We start from the raw sequence: 17,437 nt of genomic DNA, 5'->3' as shown, positions 1-17,437 counted from the left end.
AAGACCTAGCAGCTCTTCATCCAAACTTGAAAAGACTCACCTTCCATCAACCAGCATTTTCTACAGTATTTTTTAATACGACTCTTTTTCAAATATATTTCCTACTTTTGCTACCATCACTTTTTTTTTACTTTGCTTTATAATAAAATGGATTTTACATTGTTTGATTGGGTGACGGTATATTGGTGAGGGTAAATGCCACATTCCCACAGGGGTTAAGCGGCTGAGAAGAGACATCTTCCAAAAACTCATAGGAACATTTTACTGCTTAAAGGCTGATCTTTGGTGGCTCAGAGATTCTCATTTATGTTTTACTTAAGAATCAACTTTGTCACAGATGTTTCTCCTACAAGTCCTTAAGAGATATAACTTTAGACAAAAAGGAGACGTGAGATACAACTGAAGTAAAAACTCAGAATTTGGTTTGAAAAGCGTGTCATATTTTGTGAGATCTTTTTAAAATCTCTTTCAAGCCTTCATACTTTTGACTTATTATTGGACTGATGCCTTTATCCAAGTTGCATTAAAACATCTGAGATACGATCAGTTGCATCTATTTTGTTTTTACAGTTGGAGCACAGGCAGAAGAAGTGACTTTCTCATAATCACGTGGTGTCAGTAGTGGGATTTGAATGCACAGCCTCAGGGATTTGAAGTCCACTATGAAGACCACCGTGCCTGCCTTTTCTTCCAGAATGAGTATGATATTATCTGGAGCACAGTAATATCAATTGGAGCAACTAATAGTATTATTCACAAACAAGAACTGCAGTTTATAATCAAAGTGAAGGGTTTTATTACCACAGACAACTGTCCATACATGTTATGTATGCAAATATTTTCAAATTTCAAAAAAAAAAATGTCAAGACACAACTTGGAAGATCTGAGCTCATCGTATGACTTTGCTAACATCTCTGCTGAAACTCAAGAGGAGACACCAGTGAGAATACTGTGGCATTTCTTTTGTGAGAAGCAGGAGACAAAAGAAAATGTCTTCTTTTTATTTCTTTCTGATATCATTGTTGAGAAAAGCCAAGCAACATGACACCTTTTATTGGCTTACTAAAAAGATTATAATATGCAAGCCCCTTCTTCAGGCGAGATGTAATCAAAGATGATATCATTGTTGTATTGGAGGAACCAAAAAGTTATTAAAGTGATCTCTTTTTTCATTCTTATAGAAAGACTAGTCATTAAACCCTTTACAATAACGGGCGCTAGAACAGTAGTGCATAAACATTAGTAGAAACAGTCCATATTAAATGGCAAGGGAGCTTAATATTTTTGCAAAAAGCCTAAAGTAAAATAATAATAAAAATTAAATAGAAACGTACAGTATATGACAATACAGTAACTATAATTAATATTACATTTATCCTCTCCTCTGTGGCTGTTGATTGATGTGTTGTGTCTTATCCTGCCTCTCTTTATTTTAGCTTGTTGCTGACGCAGTGATTTTCGTTCATCCACAGTAAGACTTGCTCTCTTAGCTCTGTGTGTTTTGGCATTTTTCTGACACTCATTTTCCTCTTCTTCAATAGATCCATTTGCTCAGCAACGGATTTTATGTGCGCGAAAATAAATTTACTTTTAAAAGTCATCCTATTGTAATATCATAAAAATTCGTATATTTAGGAAAACCCCTTCAACGACTGACACTTTACACTTTACCAGGCCGAGCTTCTTAATCGCAAATCTGACACCCTCAGAGTTAGGAAGCTGGTCTCCGCGTCTCAGTACCCGATTGGATTTTTCATACGTTATGTTTTAGGTCTTACCTCATTTACCGAAATCCGATTGGATCAGCCGCGCAATATTTTATAGGTCCCGCCCTCTCTATCTTGTGTGACGCGTCAGGCGGCCATTGAAGCATCTGCAAGAGGCTGGTGACTCTGCCACTCATTCCGCCCTTCCCTGTACATCCGCCTTGTCCGTAATATGCGTTGAAGAGTGCCCCGCGCATGCGCACTTCACCAGAAGACACACACACGCGGACACATGGATGCACACAGGGGTTTTATTAAAGAGGATCGGGCACCTGCTTTGGTGATTGGCACAGGCGTTGCTCAGGTCTGAAGACAACTGATTGGTCTTCTTGTGCTGAGCTAGTAAGTCTCTTTACTTGAAGCAAATGCCCAATTGCAGATAAGACTATACATGTGGAGCGCTATAAAGCAGCTGTATTAAGGCAAAATTTCACAATAATACAGTAGCCTTGCCAATAACCTTGGCCTTCTGTCCCCCCATATTAAAATGTAATAAAAACAACATGTCATTTAGTGCAGCGTGGCATTTCACATTTGGATTTCAATGCAAGACTTGATCAATTCAGCGCATTTTTGTAATTTATTAGACCTCCGAATGGACAAACAACCTAAGAAAGGCAAACATTTATTAATTATTCTTTAGTACCAGGGTGTTGTATCATGTTAACCATTATGGATTCAAGCTTTATAGCACACTGGTGAGGCCTCATCTGGAGTACTGGGTGCAGTTTTGGTCTCCAGGCTACAAAAAGGACATAGCAGCACTAGAAAAGGTCCAGAGAAGAGCGACTAGGTTGAATCAGGGCTACAGGGGATGAGTTATAAGGAAAGATTAAAAGAGCTGAGTGAAGAAGATTAAAAGAAGATTAGGAGGAGACATGATTGGAGTGACTAAAATTATAAAGGGAATTAGTCCAGCGGATCAAGGCTGTTATTTTAAAATGAGTTCACCAAGAGCATGGGGACACAGTTGTTACGGGTAAATTTTGTGCAAACATTAGGAAGTATTTCCTTACATAGAGAATGATAAACCTAAGAATGAGTGGCCAAGTAGTGTGATAGACAGTAAGACTTTAGGGACTTTCAAAACTCGACTTGATGTTTTTATTAGAAGAATTAAGTGGATAGGATTGGTGAGCTAGGCGGCAATGTGAGATTGCATGTTCTCCCCGTGTCCGCGTGGGTTTCCTCTGGACTCTCCGGTTTCCTCCCACAGTCCAAAGACATGCAGGTTAGGTGCAACAGCGATCCTAAATTGTCCTTGGTGTGTGTGTGTGTGTCCTGCGGTGGGTTGGTGCCCTGCCTCGGATTGGTTCCTGTCCTTGCGCCCTCTGTTGGCTGGGATTGGCTCCAGCAGACACCCCATGACCCTGAGTTTGTTGGGCTGAATGGCCTGTTCTCATTTAGAGTGTGGTAATGTAATGTTCTAATATAATGGATGTAATGAGAAGTCAAGCAAAATGACACCTTTTATTGGCTAACTCAAACGATTACAATATGCAAGCTTCCAAAGCAACTCAGGCCCCTTCTTCAGGCAAAATGTAATCATGATGCCTTGAAAGCGTGCTGTCGCAGATGGCCAGGGTTATTACCTGGCTGGGACGCCTAAAAGGACTGGAAGGTGACGGGAATAGCTTCCGGGCCACGAGGGCACAACCGTCATGGAGCAGGAAAGGACCACGGGAAAAGAGAGCAAAGATTCGAACTCGTTGGGACCCGTGGCCACCGCCAGAGGGCGCGTTAAACCTCGTGGGATCCGGATATTGTGACTTCCGCCACACTCGGCAAGATGGCGGAGGAACCTGCCAGGGATGCCCGGAGTGCTTCCGGGGCAAAGGGCAGCACTTCCGCCACACCAGGAAGTGCTGCCGGATGGACGTCATCAATCACCTGGAGCACATCCGGGCAGGAATAAAAGGGGCCGCCTTCTTACAATCAGAGAGCCAGAGTCAGGAGTGGGAGTAGGACGAAGCTCCCAGGAGGAGAGTAGAGGCGGCCAAGGACTGAGAAAGAGAGAATCAGTGGTGATAATTGCTTTGTGCATTGTGTGCTGTGTGGAATTGTGTTTATTAATGGAGAATAAACGTGTGCTTTTTATAAAGAAGTGGTTTCCCACTGGTGGTGTCCGGGCAACTATCACAGTGCATATTGTAATCTTTTTAGTTAGCCAATAAAAGCTGTCATTTAGCTTGACTTCTCATTAATTATTCTTGTAGTCCTTGTTAATTCAACATGAAGTTAGGCCTTTAAATTTGGCATACATGCTGAGAAAAGGTAGGCAGAGGAGAGCAGAGAAGGACAAGAACCCAAAGAAACTGTCAAGGACCTTACAGACTGAACATTAATCTGAAAGCTCTTCGTCTTCCATCATCTTCATTTTCTGCCTAAGTCCTGTATGTACAATCAGACTCTTTTTCAAAAACATTTCTTAACCTTTAAAGTTTCTTTACAAATGCATGTCCTACTTTTTCTACCATTGGCTTATTGATATCAAGATAGGTGGATTAGCAGATAATTTGGAATCCATTAAATCATCACAGAAGGACTTGGACAGCATACAGGCCTGGGCAGATTTGTGGCCGATGAATTTGATGTCAGTAAATGTAAAGTGTTACACATAGAAAGTAAAAATGTGAGGTTTAAGATGTCTTCAATAGAAAGCATTGCAGTGAGTGGGCACAGCTTTGGTGATGGCCACAGGTGCAGCTTAGCCAAATGGTCTCTTCACTTTTGATAGTGGAGATGTCCATTATTTTAAATTGTAGACACTTTGCCTGAGAAGTGTTTCAAAATCTTTTTTTGTGAATACCCCTTTCTGAGTATGTATTTATGTAGTGTCTTGAGATGTGAAAATTATTTATCTTTAGTTTCCAGTTTGTCCGGCCCTGATGAAGGGGTAGAGTCCTGAAACACGTTGGCCTGATGGACAACAATACAAATGTTCACTGTCAGAAGTTCAGATCCTGGACATTATGGTTTTGAGCCTCTGCACTGTGTTACTTATTATTAAGGGTCGTTTACCTGACCTGTTATACGAGGGGGAGTCAAGCTAAAGTTAGAAAATGGCACTTATCAGAAAATGGAATGCACCTTAACAAAGCTGATCGTGTCATTTCTCAGTGTCATCTCCACCCTTCTTCTCAATGCACTTGCGTCACCTGCCTGGAAGTGCCAGCAGAATAAAAGGTTTTGTCTTGTCCTCGCCACCACTCATGCCACCCGAGTTATTGTCGAACATGACATGCTGAGGGGTACTCCAGTCACCAGTGCAAGTTACTGTGACTCGCTGGAGACCAATGTGAAGCCTGTTATTCGATCCAAGTGGCAGGCACTGCTGCTGTCTCAAGGGGTCCTTTTTACTGCAAGACAATGACACACACACTACTAAGGACACCAAGGCATGTCTGGAGAAACTGAAGTTTGAGGTATTGCCACATCCTTCTCATTTGCCAGGTTTGGCACCGTGTGACTTCCACCTTTTTGGACCATCTGGGTGGTGGTCAATTTAAGACAGATGACGACGTGAAGAAAGCGGTGCACGAGTGGTGACGAGGATGAGACAAAACCTTTAATTCTGCTCCCCCTCGTATTGCACTCAAGTATAAAGTCAGAAGCCTGTGTGCTCAAGTTAAAATGTTAAGAAATGTTTGTACTTATAGCCAAGAGAGCCACTTGTGTAATAGAGGTTGGGTGAACTAAACATGGCTTCGAAAAATGACCTTGCTGATCCTCATGTAGTATCTTCACTTGAGGCAAATGTCCACTTGCAGATAAGGCCGTACATGTTCAGCACTATAGATAGATAGATAGATAGATAGATAGATAGATAGATAGATAGATAGATAGATAGATAGATAGATAGATAGATAGATACTTTATTAATCCCAATGGGAAATTCACATACTCCAGCAGCAGCATACTGATACTGTACAATAAATAATATTAAATTAAAGAATGATAATAATGCAGGTGAAAAACAGACAATAACTTTGTATAATGTTAAATGTTAACGTTTACCCCCCAGGGTGGAATTGAAGAGTCGCATAGTTTGGGGGAGGAACGATCTCCTCAATCTGTCAGTGGAGCAGGACGGTGACAGCAGTCTGTCGCTGAAGCTGCTCTTCTGTCTGGAGATGATACTATTTAGTGGATGCAGTGGATTCTCCATAATTGATAGGAGCCTGCTGAGCGCCCGTCGCTCTGCCACAGATGTTAAACTGTCCAGCTCCATGCCAACAATAGAGCCTGCCTTCCTCACCAGTTTGTCCAGGCGTGAGGCGTCTTTCCTCTTAATGCTGCCTCCCCAGCACACCACCGCGTAGAAGAGGGTGCTCGCCACAACTGTCTGATAGAACATCTGCAGCATCTTATTGCAGATGTTGAAGGACGCGAGCCTTCTAAGGAAGTATAGTCGGCTCTGTCCTTTCTTGCACAGCGCATATAAAATATATAAAGCAGCTGTATTAAAGCAGATTTCCACAACAATATTGCAGCACTGCACCACCACTTGGTGGCTTTTCTTCTTTTACTAGGGGGCTTCGCCCCCTGCTCGCTTCGCTCGCCAACCCCCCGTGCCTGCTTTGCTTCCGCAGTTTCAGATGCGCGTCGTAGGTGCCTATGTTCATTGTATTTGTCCATGCTGGCACATTTTTGTAGCTCTGTTAGTCGAGCTGTTTGGTTCTGGAGCTGAGACAGTTTTGCTGCCGCGGTTTCAGACGCGCGTAGTAGGCGCCCACGTTTATTTTCTTTATCCATGCGGGCTCGTGTTTGTAGCTCCGTTAGTCGAGCTGGTTTGTACAATCCCAAGCAGCACATTATTCCTAACTTCACTCCGCAGTAGTGCCACTCACAATATGGCGGTGATGCCTGCGCCTTCCGTACTATGTCGGGTTTCACTATGCTGTGTAGGCGCCTTTGCCTTTCGTACTTTCCCGCGCCTTCCGTACTATCTTTGTGGACCTGTGGGGCCTCCGTAGCCTCTTCCGTTTGAATCTGGGCTGCAGCGCAGAATCCTCTTTTTTTGTGTGTCAGTGTCGTTAGTCGTTAGCTATGGGCGCGTTGTTGCTTCATTTCTCATTCACGTCAAGAGCTGTTTCGTTTTTGAGCGGTGACTCCTTCGTGCGCGGTGGATCACACTTCACTGGCGGTTTATGAGATGCGCGCTGTCGGTGCCTGTGCAGTATGTCTCCTGCGTCCATCGCCATGTACCTGGGTCCGTGCCTTCCGGTTTACCATTCTCGGTTAGTAATATGGATTAGCTGCTGCTGGTGGCCTACTTGTTTGTTTTCTGTTCTGTAGTTGATGAATGTCATTTTTTGAGGGCAACTTCATTTTAATTAATACGGCTGAATAATAGAAGCTCTATTGCTTATTTGGCAAAAGAAAAGGAACAGTTGCAAACAGTCTCAGAATACAACATTTCAAAAGACTTTTCATTTCCTTTTCATATATTATATTCAGCAGCGGAAGAACTGGCCTGTAAACCACAACCCTACGGGTTTAGCTGTCCCTGCTTCTCATTTGTTGCACAGCAAAGCACCGTGCATATAAAGTGTCTTCAGATGTCACTCAAAATATCACGTTTGCTGCTGGATTAATAATAATAACAATTCATTACATGTCTACAGGTGCTGGTCATAAAATTAGAATATCATGACAAAGTTGATTTATTTCAGTAATTCCATTCAAAAAGTGAAACTTGTATATTAGATTCATTCATTACACACAGACTGATGTATTTCAAATGTTTATTTCTTTTAATGTTGATGATTATAACTGACAACTAATGAAAGTCCCAAATTCAGTATCTTGGAAAATTAGAATATCAATTAAGACCAATGCAAAAAAAGGATTTTTAGAAATGTCGGCCAACTGAAAGGTATGAACATGAAAAGTATGAGCATGTACAGCACTCAATATTTAGTTGGGGCTCCTTTGGCCTGGATTACTGCAGCAATGCGGCGTGGCATGGAGTCGATCAGTCTGTGGCACTGCTCAGGTGTTATGAGAGCCCATGTTGCTCTGATAGTGGCCTTCAGCTCTTCTGAATTGTTAGGTCTGGCGTATTGCATCTTCCTCTTCACAATACCCCACAGATTTTCTATGGGTTTAAGGTCAGGCGAGTTTGCTGGCCATTCAAGAACAGGGATGCCATGGTCCTTAAACCAGGTACTGGTAGCTTTGGCACTGTGTGCAGGTGCCAGGTCCTGTTGGAAAATGAAATCTGCATCTCCATAAAGTTCGTCAGCAGCAGGAAGCATGAAGTGCTCTAAAACTTCCTGGTAGACGGCTGCATTGACCTTGGACCTCAGAAAACACAATGGACCAACACCAGCAGATGACATGGCACCCCAAACCATCACTGACTGTGGAAACTACACTGGACCTCACGCAACGTGGATTCTGTGTCTCTCCTCTCTTCCTCCAGACTCTGGGACCTTGATTTCCAAAGGAAATGCAAAATTTATTTTCATCAGAGAACATAACTTTGGACCACTCAGCAGCAGTCCAAAGGCGAGACACTTCTGATGCTGTCTCTTGTTCAAGAGTTGCTTGACACAAGGAATGCGACAGCTGAAACCCATGTCTTGCATACGTCTGTGTGTGGTGGTTCTTGAAGCACTGACTCCAGCTGCAGTCCACTCTTTGTGAATCTCCTCCAAATTTTTGAATGGGTTTTGTTTCACAATCCTCTCCAGGGTGCGGTTATCCCTATTGCTTGTACACTTTTTTCTACCACATCTTGTCCTTCACTTCTCCTCTCTATTAATGTGCTTGGACACAGAGCTCTGTGAACAGCCAGCCTCTTTAGCAATGACCTTTGTGTCTTGCCTTCCTTGTGCAAGGTGTCAATGGTCGTCTTTTGGACAACTGTCAAGTCAGCAGTCTTCCCCATGATTGTGTAGCCTACAGAACGAGACTGAGAGACCATTTAAAGGCTTTTGCAGGTGTTTGGAGTTAATTAGCTGATTAGAGTGTGGCACCAGGTGTCTTCAATATTGAACCTTTTCACAATATTCTAATTTTCCGAGATACTGAATTTGGGACTTTCATTAGTTGTCAGTTATAATCATCAACATTAAAAGAAATAAACATTTGAAATACATCAGTCTGTGTGTAATGAATGAATCTAATATGCAAGTTTCACTTTTTGAATGGAATTACTGAAATAAATCAACTTTGTCATGATATTCTAATTTTATGAGCAGCACCCTCTATAGTGCTACTGAAGGTGCTTCACACACCACTAATGTGCAACGTCTATTGGAATGATGTGATGGCAGCCATTTTGTGCCGGTATGCTCACCACACATTAGCTGTTAGGTGATGAAGAGGTGAGAGATAGCCAGTCAGAGACATGGTGGACAATTTAGCCAGGACATCAGGATACACACTTCACTCATTTCTCTGAGCATTGTGCCAGACGTCCCCAGCCGGGACGCCTGGACGATCCACGAGAGGGACGGTACCTCCCCTCGGCCACGAGAGGGCAGCCGGCCGCGTCTGCTTGGGGGCCACTGGAACAGAACTGGGAAGCTCATGCCTATGGGAGGATGTGGCCACTGCCAGGGGGCACCCGAACAGTTATAGAACCCTGGATGGCAGCACTTCCGCCACACCAGGAAGTGCTGCCGGAAGAAATCCCAGAGGCACCTGGAGGCAGCTCTCCTGACACTTCCGCCACACCAGGAAGTGTCGTCAGACGGAGCACCTGGAGCACGTCCGTGTCATTATAAAAGGGGCTGCCTCCCTCCAGTAGAGGAGCCGGAGTTGGGAGGAAGGGGACGGAGCTTGTGAGGAGGGTAGTGGAGGTTCAAGGAAGAGAAAGAGAAAGAGTGAGAAAGAAGAGTTGTTGGGATAAGGCATTGTGGTGCTTAACATAATTAAGGAGTGTGCTTTTGGACATTCTGCTGTCTGTCTGTCTGTGTCCGGGCTTTCCACAGCATAAACTGCCACTCTTGACATGTGACTCTGGTGACACACACGCCATTTACAAGAAACCTTAAAAGAAAAGGAAATCGTACTTGGTTTGGCTGTCAAGATAGATTTAATTGAGAATGATGGGACAGGACCCCGGAGAGTCAGAGGGCTCATTGCTGCAGTTAGCGGCTATCACACTTATTAAAACGGCTGCTGTCTCTCTGACTGATCTTTTTATCCCATTGTTAGAGAGAGGAGTGTTTTGTTTTTTTTTTTGTTTGTTTCCAAGTAATCTTCATGCTGTTGATCTTGGCAGGCTACACCATTTTTCTCATTTTTGATTTCTCTTGGCTCAGGATATTTTGTTTTTGGCTATTGTGAGTCTGATTTGAATGATACAGCATATACAAGACTTGCTGTCGATGTTAAAATGCAGGCTTACAGCAAAATGAAAAACAAGATTTGCAAAGCATTGAGAGAAAAACCGGGCACAAAACATGCAATCTGGTGCTAATGTGATTGCCCTGAGTTTGTATATACTATGCAATGTATATGCATATGATCTGAAACAACGGAACAGAACAGAACAGAAGTTACAAAACACTTGATGGGAACTGGTGGCACGGTGGTAGCACTGCTGCCTCGATTTTGAAACACTTCTCAGGCAAGGCGTCTACAATTTAAAATAATGGATATCTCCACTATTTAACACTAGAATTACCAAAGCTTATGAAAAAACTTGTAAATCCGGCCCACCTTAAATCCGCTCACACCTCTCCGTCAGCGTCTTTTGTCTTGTAAATGTGTTGAAAAGCCCAAGCAGCAAGCAGCCTACTATCCCATCCTCCCACCGCCTCAAGCCTTGTTTATCAGGGAGTCATGTACCTAGAGGTGTATAGTCTAAAAATATATCATTATTTGGAACACATGCATTTCATGTGTGTTCCGTGTCTACAAAGATGACAGGAAATTCACCGCTGTACTACCAAAGCAGTCGCGACAGCAAGCCACACTAACCCGATTTCTTTTTCTTTGGTTATAGCCTTGAATAAAAGTGCACTTGTTCTGTTATATTTGCATCTTTTGTGAAAGTGTTTATTTGATATTTGGACTTCACACATTATACACTGTGAAAGGCGCTATATAGCGCCCGACCCGGCACAGACTGAGACAGAGGCACGTACTTCAATAAACACTTTTTTATTTCTCTTCAGCTGTGGGGCACGCCTTTCCCGTGTCCCACAGGCCCAACACAGTCCCAAAACACTCACAAATACTCCTTCAGGCACCACCACTCCTCCTCAGGCTTAGTCCTCCTCCTCCTCCCGACTCTGGCTCTCTCGAGTGGTGGTGGCTGGCCCTTTTTATATCCCACCTGGAAGCATTCCAGGTGCTTGATCACCTGACCCTAATTGCCCTTCCGGGTGGGGCTGAAGATCTGACCAGCCGGGCTGCTGACTCCATGCAGAGTCCCCAACCAGGCTGTGGAGGACTCCATCTCCCATGGAGCCACGCGCCAGGCTGGGGTATCATTGGCCACCAGGGAGGCTGCCACCAAGCGTCCCGGGGGAGGTATTGAACAGTCCATGGCTGCTCCCCCGGAACATACACAGTAGGGGCGTCCCGGCCGGGCATGGAACCCAACCATCCGTCACAACACTTCATGTCAAAATTTTGTCTTTAGTACTAAAACATGAAAAAAGTTTGTCTTTTAGGTGTGTGTTCAACATTTCTTGCATTTCCTGTCATCCTACACTTACATAGATCTTTGTAGACATGGAACACACGTGACATGCATGCATTTTTTGGCCTACGCAGCTCTAGATACCTCACTTCCCTGATAACCAAGACTTGAGCTGGGAGAGGTTTTTGCTGTTTCTGTGGCAGTGGGAGGATGGGATAGCAGGCTGCTTGCTGCTTGTGCTGATCGACACATTTACAAAACAAAAGACGCCGATGAGGAGCGGTGCGAAGGGATTTAAGGTGGGCCGGATTTACACGTTTTTTTGTACGATTTGGTAATTCTAGTGTTAAAGTGAAGACTTACTAGCTTAGCACAAGCTGACCAAACTGTTAAGCTGTGCCCCTCACCAAAGCACTGCGACGCTTTCTATTAAAGATGTCTCTTCTTTTCCCATCAGCAGTGTCTTTGTCCCAAATATTATGGAGGGCACTATGGCCTCTTGCCTGTATTTTGGATTCCAAATAAATAAATACATATTTTTTTTACTTGTAATAACATGCCTACTACATCACCTCCCTCCCCTGCACTTTATGGAGCCGCATGTCAGGCAGCCATTTCTGGGCTCTCTTATGTCAAGAAGATCGTGGGTACTTGAGGACTGCACTGCATGACTGCTGATGCTCCTGAGTCAGGGTGCTGGTTCTAAATCTCTCAAGCAACATTTCCGAAACTCGTCTGGTTGCCTCCTGTATAGGGAATCAAATCAAATCAAATTGATTTATAAAGCACATTTAAAACCTCAAACAGCTGCTCCAAAGTTAAACAAAAATTAAACCGTGACGTAAAAACACTGAATAAAACTGTACTAACAAAGACAATAAAATTTGGTCTCCAAGCATAACAACTTACAGGCCAAACCAAAGCAAATACATTATTCTGCGTCTCCAAAAGCCTGAGAACAAAAAAGATGAGTTTTTAAAGGGGATTTAAATGTCAGGACTGTGGAAGCAGTTGTGACAAATAAAGGAAGCTCATTGCAGAGTTTTGCAGCTCCATAAATCAACAGGGGAAAACGTGGCACTGATAGGAGAAACTGTGAAGATGACCTAAGTGCGCTGGAGGAAGAACATTAGATGAGGAGATCTGAAATACTGTATATGGAGGAGGCAGATTATTTAGTCAGACAGTCATTTTCTAATCCACTTAACCCAGTCGAGGGTCACAGTGGGGCAGGAGCCCATCCCATATAGCACAGGGCACAAGGCAGGAACGAACACTGGACAGGACATCAGTCCATTGAAGGGTGAACATAAATACTCACAAACACACCCACCAACCACACTGTAATTAGAATATAAGTGTAATATGTCACTGTGCTCTGTGCAAATATTTTAAATCTACTTTTCTTTCTACTCACATGTACAGCTAACACAAAGCCAGATTTAGCACACAGGAGTTCACCATATAAGAATTGCTAGGCAAGCTTTTTAAGACAGCACAAGTGAAGGACAACTGCGAAATGGGCATTGTGTACTATTTCTGTGTGTCCAACTCTGCATAAAATTGTATCCTCTCTTTGCCTTGTTTGGAATTGTATGATTCACCTAAGTGGGGGCCTGCACATGGAGAAATAGTATAAAGCCTTGGAACATTGCCCGGCACACCTTTGAAGCCAACGGATGGATGGGAGATAATGTCATTCGATCCTGAAAATCCTTCCAACTCAGCGACGAAAATGGCAGACTCTACACATCAGGCCCCCACTCCCGAATTGGGTTTTTGTCATGGCTTCCTTTGTCTGTTATGCCACGTAAACTGTCATTAAAGAAAGCTAAGTTATTTCCCCTATGTGATTTCTTACCGCCGTATCACTAAGGAAGGGGTATCGCCTATTTATATTATCTGTATAGTTTTGGGTTATGTAACACACCACAAATACAAAAGAACTTATTCCAACAAGGGAGCTGGTGCCCCCTGCTGGATATGCACACACACACACGGGCCAGTTTAGCATCGCCAATCCAACCAAACCTGCAAACCTGCATGTCTTTGGATTGTGAGAGGAAACCGGAGCACCCAGCAGACCTGGAGAGAACATGCAAACTCCATGCAGGGGTGACCCAAACCTGCGAGGCAGCAGCACCACCGTGCTTCCCCCAGATTACTTAGTGCTTTAAAAACAAAAGGAAGCACTTTAAACTTCATCTTGAACCTGACAGGCAGACAACAAAGAGAGGCCAAGATAGGAGGAATAATTTGAACTACAGTACCTGAAGACGAGATAGGGACGCCTGACTGATCTCCGAGAGATAAAGAATTACAATAATTCAACCTATTGGAGGCAAAGTCATTGTCATGCACGCCCGCTTAGGGAGCCGCGGAAGGACCCAAACTGTTATGTGAAGGCCAGAAGGGAATGGCGGAGTACTAACCTCTCTATCTTTGTTTTTGGCAGAAAGAAGGAAACACCACCGCCATGAAGCCACCTCCAGTAACTAACCAAGCAATATCATTTCCGCATTCCCTCTGTCGACCCCTGATGATGTCAACATCCCAGCATCTATCTTGGTACCTTCCCAGCAGCCTTCACTTTCATTTCCTGTCCCTCTCCATAAAGACTCCCCCATTCCGCCATATTGCTGTCTGATGCATATTGTTTTTGAACAATTATTCTGACAAAGATTTTCTATTTACAGTATACAGGGCCGGAAAACCCCAACCCTTTATGCTTTGTTGTGTCTTCTTTTTACAACATGGATGACATGTTTGCATAACATAAGAAAGGCTGGGTTTTGGTTGTGTTTTTGGGACAACAGAAACTACCCTTTCAAACTGACTTTCAAAACTCGACTTAATGTTATTTTAGAAGAATTAAGTGGATAGGACTGGATAAGCTTTGTTGGGCTGAATGGCCTGTTTTAGTCCATCTTGCTCTGTCACACCCATCACCTTCCTGTCCTCTCTCACCACATCCATAAACCTTCTCTTAGGCCTTCCTCTTTTCCTCTTCCCTGACAGCTCTATCCTTAACATCCTTCTCCCAATATACTCATCATCTCTCCTCTGCACATGTCCAAACCAGCGCAATCTCATCTCTCTGACTTTGTCTCCCAACTGTCCAACTTGAGCTGACCCTCTAATGTCCTCATTTCTAATCCTATCCATCCTCGTCACACCCAGTGCAAATCTTAACATCTTTAATTAATTGGAAAATAATGATAATACATTTCTTCCGCCCCTGGCCAGGGTACAAATGCTTGTTTTGTGTCTTTGTTGTATATTTTGATTTATTTGTGTTACTTTTTCTTTTATTTATTATTTAATAATAATAATAACAATAATAATTCTTTACACTTGTATAGCACTTTTCTCATTACTCAATGCTCCACAGGGATGACCCAGGATGTGAATTCATGCTGTGAGGCATTGCATTATTCTTTATGTTTTATGTATCTGCGTCTAAGCTTCTGTTATGTTCCATGTGATTTGTGGGTGGTCCCCAAAGAGGCAAATCACCTGTGTGACAAAGGCGCTATATTGCGCCCGACCCAACACAGATTGGACACGGGAGGCACGTATAAAAATAAATAAACTTTTATTTTCTCCAGCTGCAGGGCACGTCTTCCCCGTGTCCCCCAGCCACAACACAGTCCCAAAGCACAAACTACAACCAAAACACTCCTCTCTCTCTCTCTCTCTCTCTCTCTCTCTCTCTTCCATCCACCACCACTCCTCCACAAGCTTTGTCCTCCTCCTTCCGACTCTGCCCTTGAGTGGTGGTTGCTGGCTCCTTTTATGGCCCACCCAGAAGTGCTCCAGGTGCTTGTTCACCTGTTTCTGGTTGCACTCCCAGGTAGGGCTGAAGATTAGTCCAGCTGGGTTCAGGAAACCATGCAGGGCCCCCTGGCGGCCACCCCAGATCCCAACAAGGCTGTGGAGAACTCCATCTTCCATGGAACCCTGTGGGAAGCTGAAGCACCACTGTCAGCCAGGGAGGCTGCCACCAAGTGTCCCAGGGGAGGTACTGAGCAGCCCATGGTTGCTTCCTCGGAACATACATTGAAGAGGCATCTCGGCCGGGTCCGCCATACCTGCCAATCACCACCAGGAACTTCCCTCCACCCTGTAAATCTGGAGGGCCTCCCACAATTCCTGGTGGTTCATTTTAATGTGTGCTGTGGTCGAGTCAAGTACTGCACGTTCCACAGATAAATGTTTGGGTTCCTGCCCAGTTGTCCCCATTTAATTCAATCCACAAAATAAGAACTGCTACGTGCACCAATGCAATTGTCAAAAAGAGTAATCAAAATAAGAAGGCTGTTTAGCTAAGTGAATTGTTGGGTTCTGGTCAAGGTGGAAGGAGCTCTGTTCAGTGGTGCAGTCTGTTCCAAACTGAATGCATCCTTTAGGGCTTTATAGATGGGGGACCAGTAGGGACCCTCACTGGGCGTCTTCTCTGTACTGCGGAGGGAACAAAAGAGGAGAGGGTTAGTGTGAGCACCCCCTCTCAGTGTGGGGTGGTATTGCCTACCACAGATTAGCCCAGAGGGTGAGCCACAGACATGCATGTGTGATAAACAGTAATATGGAATGAGTGTTGAGTTCTTGTGCTTTTTCAGTGAAATGGATTTTTGACATTTCTCTCTTTATTGTGACTATTCTTGGGATTTTGTAGCGGGACGTTTATTTGTGTTGGATTACCTTATTGCTCTGGACAAATCCTATTACCTTTGTGCTCCACGGAACATATTTTTTGTGATGAATAAATATTTTATTTTATAAACTTTCAATGACATTTTCTAGTCAGGGTTTCTAACATGATTTCCTCCTCTAATGGACATTTTTGGAGCATATTGGGAATTTCTTGCATTTGAAACTCTCAGTTTATGACAATATACAAGTATATATATGTATATTGATATAGGCTAAAGACAATAGCAAACAACACAAAACAGATGAACTTTTCTTCTGCTGTAGAAAAAGGCACACAATTTATGAATTCTGATCTTTCAATTTATTTGATTTTGACACCCACTGCACGCCCAACCTACCTGGAAAGGGGTCTCTCTTTGAACTGCTTTTCCCAAGGTTTCTTCCATTTTTTCCCTACAAGGGTTTTCTTGGGAGTTTTTCCTTGTCTTCTTAGAGAGTCAAGGCTGGGGGGATGTCAAGAGGCAAGGCCTATTAAAGCCCATTGTGTGATTTTGGGCTATACAAAAATAAATTGTATTGTATTGCATTGTGTTGATTAAAATGGATAAGTTCTTTAGCTTGTTATTAGGCTTCTCATGGTGTGCCATTATATTCATTTACTCACAGCTAATCTGCACTGGCTTACCTCCCCTCACACTGGGTTTCTGTATGTATGTGTGTGTGAGCTGCTGTTCTGCACTTTCCTGTTGGATTATCTATACTAATAAAAGGCAAAGCCCTCATTGACTCACTGACTGACTGACTCATCGCTAATTCTCCAACTTCCCGTGTAGGTGGAAGGCTGAAATTTGGCATGCTCATTCCTTACAGCTTACTTACAAATGTTAGGCAGGTTTCATTTCGAAATTCTACGCATAATGGTCATAACTGGAACCTCTTTTTTGTCCATATACTGTAATAGAGTGCACCTCCATGGCCGTGGGAGGCAGAGTTGCGTATCGCGTCATCACGCCACCCACATAATCACGTGAACTGACTGTGAACGCAGTACGAGAAACTTTTAAGTGCCGGGTCTTAGCTAACATTAAATAAAGCTGTGGACATCGCAACATCACACAAGAGAGCTCACGTGAACATATGAAGCGACTGACGCATACAGACATATTCATGAGTGCAGGTACTTTGGAAACAAAGCACCGTGTAAACCTGAAGTTTAAATTAAGTTCATAGACCTACAAAAGGTTGCCATTGATTTGAGGCAAGATTGCTTTTCTCCTGTACAACTATACGTTGCATTCTCAACAGTAAGCTTGCGCAGCTTGGTCATATTACAACCGGAGTACTGACCTGACAACGTGGTATACAAAGAGAACTATAACAATCGTAATAAACGAACAAAAAAACAGCAGAGAA

General features: G+C 43.5%; 1 protein-coding gene across 2 annotated transcripts in view; it reads right to left on the bottom strand.

Annotated features, from left to right (window-relative positions):
* slc25a55a (solute carrier family 25 member 55a) overlaps positions 1–17,437 on the bottom strand; it is a 640,168-nt gene that overhangs the window by 585,639 nt on the left and 37,092 nt on the right. The window contains exon 1 of one of the 2 annotated variants that reach the window (XM_051924472.1): positions 8,074–8,086. The exons of the other annotated variant lie outside the window; for it this stretch is intronic. The gene's annotated coding sequence lies outside the window, so the exon portion shown is untranslated. Of the gene's footprint in view, positions 1–8,073; positions 8,087–17,437 lie in introns of those variants that run through there. 2 annotated transcript variants of the gene reach the window in all.

This window comes from Erpetoichthys calabaricus, chromosome 3 (assembly GCF_900747795.2).
Source record: "Erpetoichthys calabaricus chromosome 3, fErpCal1.3, whole genome shotgun sequence".
Taxonomy (NCBI): domain Eukaryota; kingdom Metazoa; phylum Chordata; class Cladistia; order Polypteriformes; family Polypteridae; genus Erpetoichthys; species Erpetoichthys calabaricus.
Note: the sequence above shows the minus strand (reverse complement) of the source record. Positions and strands in the feature narration are given on the sequence as shown.